The 7027-nt window shown below is 59.4% G+C and overlaps 1 pseudogene; it reads left to right on the plus strand.

Moving 5' to 3' along the window:
• Positions 1-247: 247 nt before the first annotated feature.
• Positions 248-3569, plus strand: LOC133755176 (sodium-dependent neutral amino acid transporter B(0)AT1-like; annotated as a pseudogene).
• The last annotated feature ends 3458 nt before the right edge of the window (positions 3570-7027 follow it).

The following is a 7027-nucleotide window of genomic DNA, read 5'->3' on the forward strand; positions in this document are numbered from 1 at the left end:
GACAGCTGCTCTGGGGGCCCCAGAGCCAGCAGGCTGTGGTGGGGGAGGCGTGAAGGGCAAGGGCCAAGGGTCCCCACTCTGGGCTCCCACACTGGGCACAGCCCTCTGGCCCTCTGAGTCCTTAGCACCCGCACCTGCTCAGAGGGGCACAGGTGGGCTGCCGCCCAGCCCACTTCCCAGCAGGCCCTGGGCCCTCAGTCCTGGCCCCGGCAGTGGTGCCTCTGCTGACCTCTGCCCCGTGGGGTGACACCGCTCTTGCCACACCAACAATTGCGAGATGGACTCGGTGGTCATCTCCATCAATGGCTACACGTCTGTGTACGCAGCCATAGTGATCTACTCCATCGTCGGCTTCCACACCACCCAGCGCTACGACGACTGCTTCAGCAAGTGAGTGGTCCCGCCCCCGTCACGCCCCACGCATGGCATCATCCTGGCTCTGCTCCAAGGAACATCCTGCACCTCATGAACGCCTTTGACCGGAGGGCAAGGTGACCCAGGAGAACTTCGCGGAGATGCAGCGCTGGTGGAATGCCACGGACCCCGCGGCCTACGCCCAGCTCACGTTCCAGAGCTGCGACATGAACTCCTTCCTCTTGGAGGCAGGTCCCGGCACCCCGGCAAGCAGGAGGCAGAAGTGCCCCCGCCGGCCCCTCAGGTTGCACCTGGGGCTGCCATCAACTTCCCTTTGGTCACCACGACGCTGGCCATGGCACATCCTGCTGCTGCTCGGCTCCCCACGCACTGCCTCCTCTCTGTTTGGGAGCCCCCAGGTTGTGGGGGTGTCACCACTTCTGGGCTGGTGGCTCCCACAGTGCAGAGCTTGGTGCCAGGATGTGGCGTCACCCATTGTCAGCTGTGTGTCACCTCCTGGGCCCCAGGTGGCTGCCGGCGTAGCCCATCCCAGCCCAGGCGCCCTCAGCTGCTCCTTGCTCTGCCGGGGCCGGGTGCCATGCACCCTCACCTCCTGGCCCGCAGATCCGCTTTACCCGTGTATCTGGAGCCAACAGGCTGCCTAGGATCAGCCTCATTCTCGCTTGGTGTGGTTCAGTGGGATGTGCGCTGACAGGGTGACAGTGTGGCCGTCAGGGACTGACAGGCCCTGGGTGACTGGGTGCCATCGTGCAGGGTATGGAGGGCACAGGCCTGGCCTTCATTGTCTTCACAGAGGCCATCACCAAGATGCCGGTGTCGCCACTGTGGTCCATGCTGTTCTTCTTCATGCTCTTCTGCCTGAGCCTGTCGTCCATGTTTGGGAACATGGAGGGCGTGGCCATGCCACTGCAGGACCTCAAGCTCATCCCCCGCCAAGTGCCCTAAGGAGCTGCTCACAGGTGCTTGTGCCATGGGGGGCCCAGCTGTGTCCCCTTCCCACTGGGTCACAGGTTGGGACCCGCTCGGCTTTGTTTCCCTGTAGGCCTCATCTGCCTTGGGACCTACCTCCTGGCCCTCATCTTCACACTGAACTCTGGCCAACACTGGCTCTCCCTGCTGGACAGATATGAGGGCTCCATCCGCCTGCTCATCATTGCATTCTGCTAGATGTTCGGATCCTCTATGTGTATGGCATTGACAGGTACGAGGGAGGAGGCAGCAGGGAGCTGGGCCGGGGCCAGCCTCAGGGGGTGCAGGGCAGACAGCAGAGAAGCAGCCCTGAGTCCCAGGAGGGGGCTCTGCAGGGCCCCCCAGGAGGCAGTCCATGCCCCTCTGGCTTCCAGATTCTCCTACACCTAGCTGTGCAGAGCGAGCACTGACAGCAGCATTGGGAGACTGCCCAGAACTTGGGGTGTATGAGCATGGAGGCCACAGCAAGAGCAGGCCCTCTGCCACATGGCCAAGCAAGAGCCTTGGTCTGGGTCCCCCACAGCAGCCTGGGTGCAGGTACAGCAGAGGAACGAGGGGTGGGTGGGCAGTGGGGCTGGGGTCCTCAGCCCAGGGTACCTATGTTGTAGTGGGGGGCTGTTATTTCCCTGGAGCTCCAGGCCTTTACAGAGGGAGGGCCTTCAGCCCCCACTTGGCCAGACATCTGGGCACTCACCTTGCTGGGTGGGGTGGCCACCAGACAGCAGCCTGAGAAGCTATAAAGGCAAGCTGCTTCTGAGAACTGGTGTGCAGGCACAGGTGTACAGCTATAGGTGAGCAGGCCAGGTGTGTGAAGGCCAGGCATTTGCAGGCCTGGTGTACAGGTACAGGCATGCAGAGGCACAGGTGTGCAGGCACATGTGTGTGCAGGCCAGGTGTGTGTAGGCCAGGCATGCAGAGGCCAGGTGTACAGGTACAGGTGTGCAGAGGCACAGGTGTGTACAGGTACAGGCGTGCAGAGGTACAGGTGTGCAGGCACAGGTGTGTGGAGGCCAGGTGTGCAGAGGCCAGGTGTGCAGGAGCAGATGTGTACAGGCACAGGTGTGTGCAGGCCAGGTGTGAAGAGACCAGGTGCACAGGTACAAGTGTGCAGGCACAGGTGTGCACAAGCCAAGTGTGCAGAGTCCTGGTATACAGGTACAGGTGTGCAGGCACAGGTGTGTGGAGGCACAGGTGTGTGCAGACCAGGAGTGTAGAGGCCAGTTGTACAGGCACAGGCGTGCAGAGGTACAGGTGTGCAGTTACAGGTGTGCAGGCACAGGTGTGCAGAGGCCAGGTGTGTGCAGATATAGGTATGCCCAGGTGTGTACAGGCCAAGTGTGCAGCAGCCATGTGTGCAGGTACAGGTGTGCAGCTGAGGGGCAGGCCAAGGTACACAGGGTTGGCCACGCTCTGGGAACATGCAGTGTGGGTTTGGCCGTGTGCATGGCCCCACAACTGTGCAGCTGTGCTTGGCACTGTACATGTCCACACGTCCATCTGTGAAAGGCCCAGAGTGCAGGGTGAGGCAGGCAGTCAGTGTCTCACCCAGGTCAGTCGACACCGTCCCAGCCTCTGTCTCCAGGTTCAACAAAGACATTGAATTCATGATTGGGCACAAGCCCAACATCTTCTGGCAGCTGATGTGGTGGGTTGTCAGCCCTCAGATCATGCTGGTCATCTTCCTCTTCTACTTCGTGGTCAAAGTCAGCAAGGAGCTGACCTACAGTGTCTGGGACCACCCATGCCAGAAGGGTCACAGGTTGGGGCGGAGGCCCTGCATGTGCTCAGGGGAGGGTTGCAGTTTGGGGTGGAGGCCATACGTGTGCTCAGGGCAGGGTCGAAGGTCAGGGTGGAGGCCATGCATGTGCTCAGTGGAGGGTCACAGTTCAGGGTAGAGGCCCTATGTGTGCTCAGGTGAGGGTTGCAGGTCAGGGCGGAGGCCATTAGTATGCTCAGGGGAGGATCGCAAGGTCAGGGCAGAGGCCCTGCATGTGCTCACCTCTGGCCTGGTTCTCCCCCAGGAGGAGTTCCACAAATCCCAGCAGGTCAGGTACCTGCCCTGGGTGTACATGGTGGTGGTGGTCGAGGCCTGCATGCCCAGCCTCGTCATCCCCTGCTTTGCCATCTACAAGCTCATCAGGGGCCACTGCCAGCAGCCAGGGGACCAGCAGGGCCTGGTCAGCACGCAGTCCACAGCTTCCATGAATGGGGACCTCAAGTACTGAGGGGCCCAGCCCTAGGCTGCGTGTGTCTGTGTGAGTGCACGCATGCACACATTTATGTGTATGTGTGAGCATTGCATATGTGTGTGCACTAGCTTGAATGTGTAGACATGCATGTTGTACATGTGTATATTCATTCATGTGTATGTGATGTTTCTCCATATGCATACATGTCTATGCATACGTGTGTGTACATGTAAGTTATGTCAGCATCGTGTGCATGCCTAGATATGTATGTATTGTGTGCATATATGCCTGTCTGCATACATGTGCATGTTTTATGGGTGTGTACATATGCATGTGTATGTGTGTATGTGCATCTGTACATATGTAGCTGTATATTTTGTGCACATGTGGACATGTGCATCGTGCTTACACGTATACGCACACTGCTTGTATGCACGTACATGTTTGTGCATATCCAGGTGCACACATATTCACATGCATGTGTGCATCTGTGTTTACATGTTCATGGCACACACGTGTACCATGTGGGCCCAGTCTCCTTGTCATGAACACGGTACAGCATGCCACACAGCCCTGGGTATGTCCCTCAAAGTCAAGAGCTGAGGGGTGGGGAGGCTGCACCTGCTGCACCCCAGGTTGCCATGGACAGCCGTGGAGCCTGGAGCGTGGGCTGCTGACTTGGCCCCTACAGCCATTCTCATTTCCCAGTCCCCTCCCTGTGCCCTCCCCTTAGCTACAGACCCTTGATCTAGAGACCCCCGAGGTCAGGGTTTGGGCCTTTTTACCAGAAGCCCATTGAGCCTGTGGTGACATGGCCACACACCCCCCATGCCCTGGCCCCGCCGCCCCTGGCTTAATGAATACTCACCATTTAACCATTGCTTCTGCCTGCCATGGACAGACACCCTGAGTGCAGCTTAGTGCAGCCCAGCCGGAGGAAGACATCAGCTGTTTTCTTACAGGGACATTAACTGTGAATTTTTAGCCAGATGTTGGGAGAGAGGGTTACAGGGGAACTTGGCCCTGGCCCCTGCCAAGGACACTGCATGCCTCCTGGCCCCCCTGGAGCCCAGGGCTGTGTCAGGGTGGATGGCCCTGGAACTTGGCACCAACCTCAGCCCCATGCAAGCTGTGCCTGTGGCGTCTGCTTCCACAATGGCCACCTCCACATTCCGCAGAAAAGCCTGGGTGCTTCCCTTCAAGCGGACTTTCTAGAATTCTCACAAGTTGGGCTGGGATGATGGGGGATCCCCTTCCTCCCAGAAACCCTGGCAACAAACTCCAGTTCTGCAGTTCAAGCTACCCGGCACACTGCAGACATGGAGCAGGGCGGAGCTTGGACATGTTCTGACCACTCAGCTCACCTCTCCACTGCCCTGCAGTGCCCCTGGCACAGCCCAGCCAGGTGTGCCATCCAGGAGGCTGGTGGTTGTGTGACACCTCCGGAGCACAGTGCTGCTGCTTGGCATCCTTGTCAATGTGACAGACAGGCAGGTTCATGGACATCAAATGTCCCCATTTAAATAAACCACTGCATCCACTGTTCTCAAGTGTGCATCCAGACGGGCGAGTGTGTCCCCAGAGACAGTGTGGCTGACGGTCAGCTCCACTTCCCTGTGGGCTGCAATCAGGACGTTGTCCACAAAGCCATGTGCTGTGGCGGGGACAGGCTGGGCATTGGGCAGGACTGTCTGCCTCCCAAAGGCCCTGTCCCTGCTGTGCTCAGTGGAGGTCATCCCAGGGACTCCTATAGCTCTGGGGAGGGTGTGGGCTCCACTCTGAGGCCCCCAGGCTGGGTTAGGGAGCAGGTGCAGCCCCTGGTACAGGCCACATAGGACTGGCCAGGAAGCCATGTTCAGACTCCCGAGGTGTCAGGAGATAGGTGTGGCCTGAGGACTAAGCCCCCTCCTATGCTGCCCCAGAAGCAGGGAAACCACAGCCACCACAGCCACATGTGGCCAGGCAACAGCCTTTATCTGCTGACCCTGTCGGGAACTGCATGGCATGGGGAGGTCAGGGGCTGCCAGGGTCCTGGGTGGAGGGTGGGGGTCCCTGGTGATGGATGTTCTGGGTCTTAAGGTGTCCACATTCTCCACTCAGCTTCACAGGATGTGGCCACCTTGGCAAACTGAGGGTGGGGGAGGGGAGTGGGGACCTCTGACCCTGTCACCAATGAGCATGAGTCTGCATTACCTCAACATCAAAACACTTGTTACAGATAAATAACTAAAAGCCAACTCACCATGCCCCTGAGCGTCCCCAACAGGAGCACATGGCTGTCGTGGGGACAGCTCTCTCCGTGGTGGTACCAGCCTACAGCTGACATTGGACATGCTCATGGGAAAGGGGCCAGGGATGTGGGCATGGCCAGGCCCCAGGTTACCAATTAACAGGGCTCCACCAGCTTTCCTTTAAATAAACCGGAGGATGTGACAGAGGGGACGCTTGGGCTCTAGGCCAGCAGAGGGTGCAGGTGCAGTGTGGTCTGGATGCTCCCAGAGACACTGGACCGCTATGGCCCAGGACCTTGGCCCAGACCCAGCCTTGGATGTGTGGGAGGATGAGAGGCCCCAGTGGGACAACAAGCTCCAGTACCTGCTCAGCTGCGTGGGGTTTGCTGTGGGGCTGGGGAACATCTGAAGGTGCCAGACCCACAGTGGAGGTGAGCCCACCAGCCACATGCGGGTACCCAAGGGACTGGCCTTCCCCACCCCTGATCTCTGGGCAGCACCACCGTCCCAAAAAGCCAGACATGTGGGGCCCCAGGAAGAGCCCAGCTTTGGCATCTGAGCCCTGGGGACTTCAGGGGCCTGCCTATGGGGTCCCAGGCCAGCATGCAGCTCCATTCCCAGTGGCGCTGCCCCTCAGTGTAGAGCCAGTCTCTAGGGGGTGATCACCCTGGTGTCCACGTTCATGGGGGTTGGCATCTCTCAAGGCTCCTTGCAGGGTGACAGGAGTCCCAGGCTCACCAGCAGTCACAACACACGGATGCACCTGTGCGGCCCACACGTGTGCACCAGCCAGGGGCTGCTGCCCTCAGGTCTGTCATTGCCCAGGTGCCCCCATGTGATGGGCTGGCCTGGGACACCCAACCCTCTCCAGTGAGGAACCTGGGGAGATTCCCCCAGGGGCCAGGGCCTCGGGGACGCAGAGGTCGGGGGATGGGGCTTCTCATCAGGGATGCAGGTGAGGGAAGAGTGGCTGCCCCAACGTGCTGCTATGGCACCTGTTTCCAGATGCGGCAAGCATGACCAAACATGCCAGAACATTCTGTCTTCTTACTCCCTGTTCCTCCCCGGTCTGCGCTGATGGGTGGTCTCACCCCAGCCACTCAGTGCCCATCACCCATCACTCAGAATTTTGTAGAGTGCTCCCACATCTTGCACAGCCACACTCACCCTCCTCACTCCTGGGCAGTTTCAGGGTCTTCTGAGCTTGTGGCCCTTCCTCCTCCTCATGCCAGCTCCTGTTCCAGGTGTCTGCTTGTCCGCTCC

Source organism: Lepus europaeus, unplaced genomic scaffold (genome assembly GCF_033115175.1).
Source record: "Lepus europaeus isolate LE1 unplaced genomic scaffold, mLepTim1.pri SCAFFOLD_3_1, whole genome shotgun sequence".
In the NCBI taxonomy this organism is placed as follows: domain Eukaryota; kingdom Metazoa; phylum Chordata; class Mammalia; order Lagomorpha; family Leporidae; genus Lepus; species Lepus europaeus.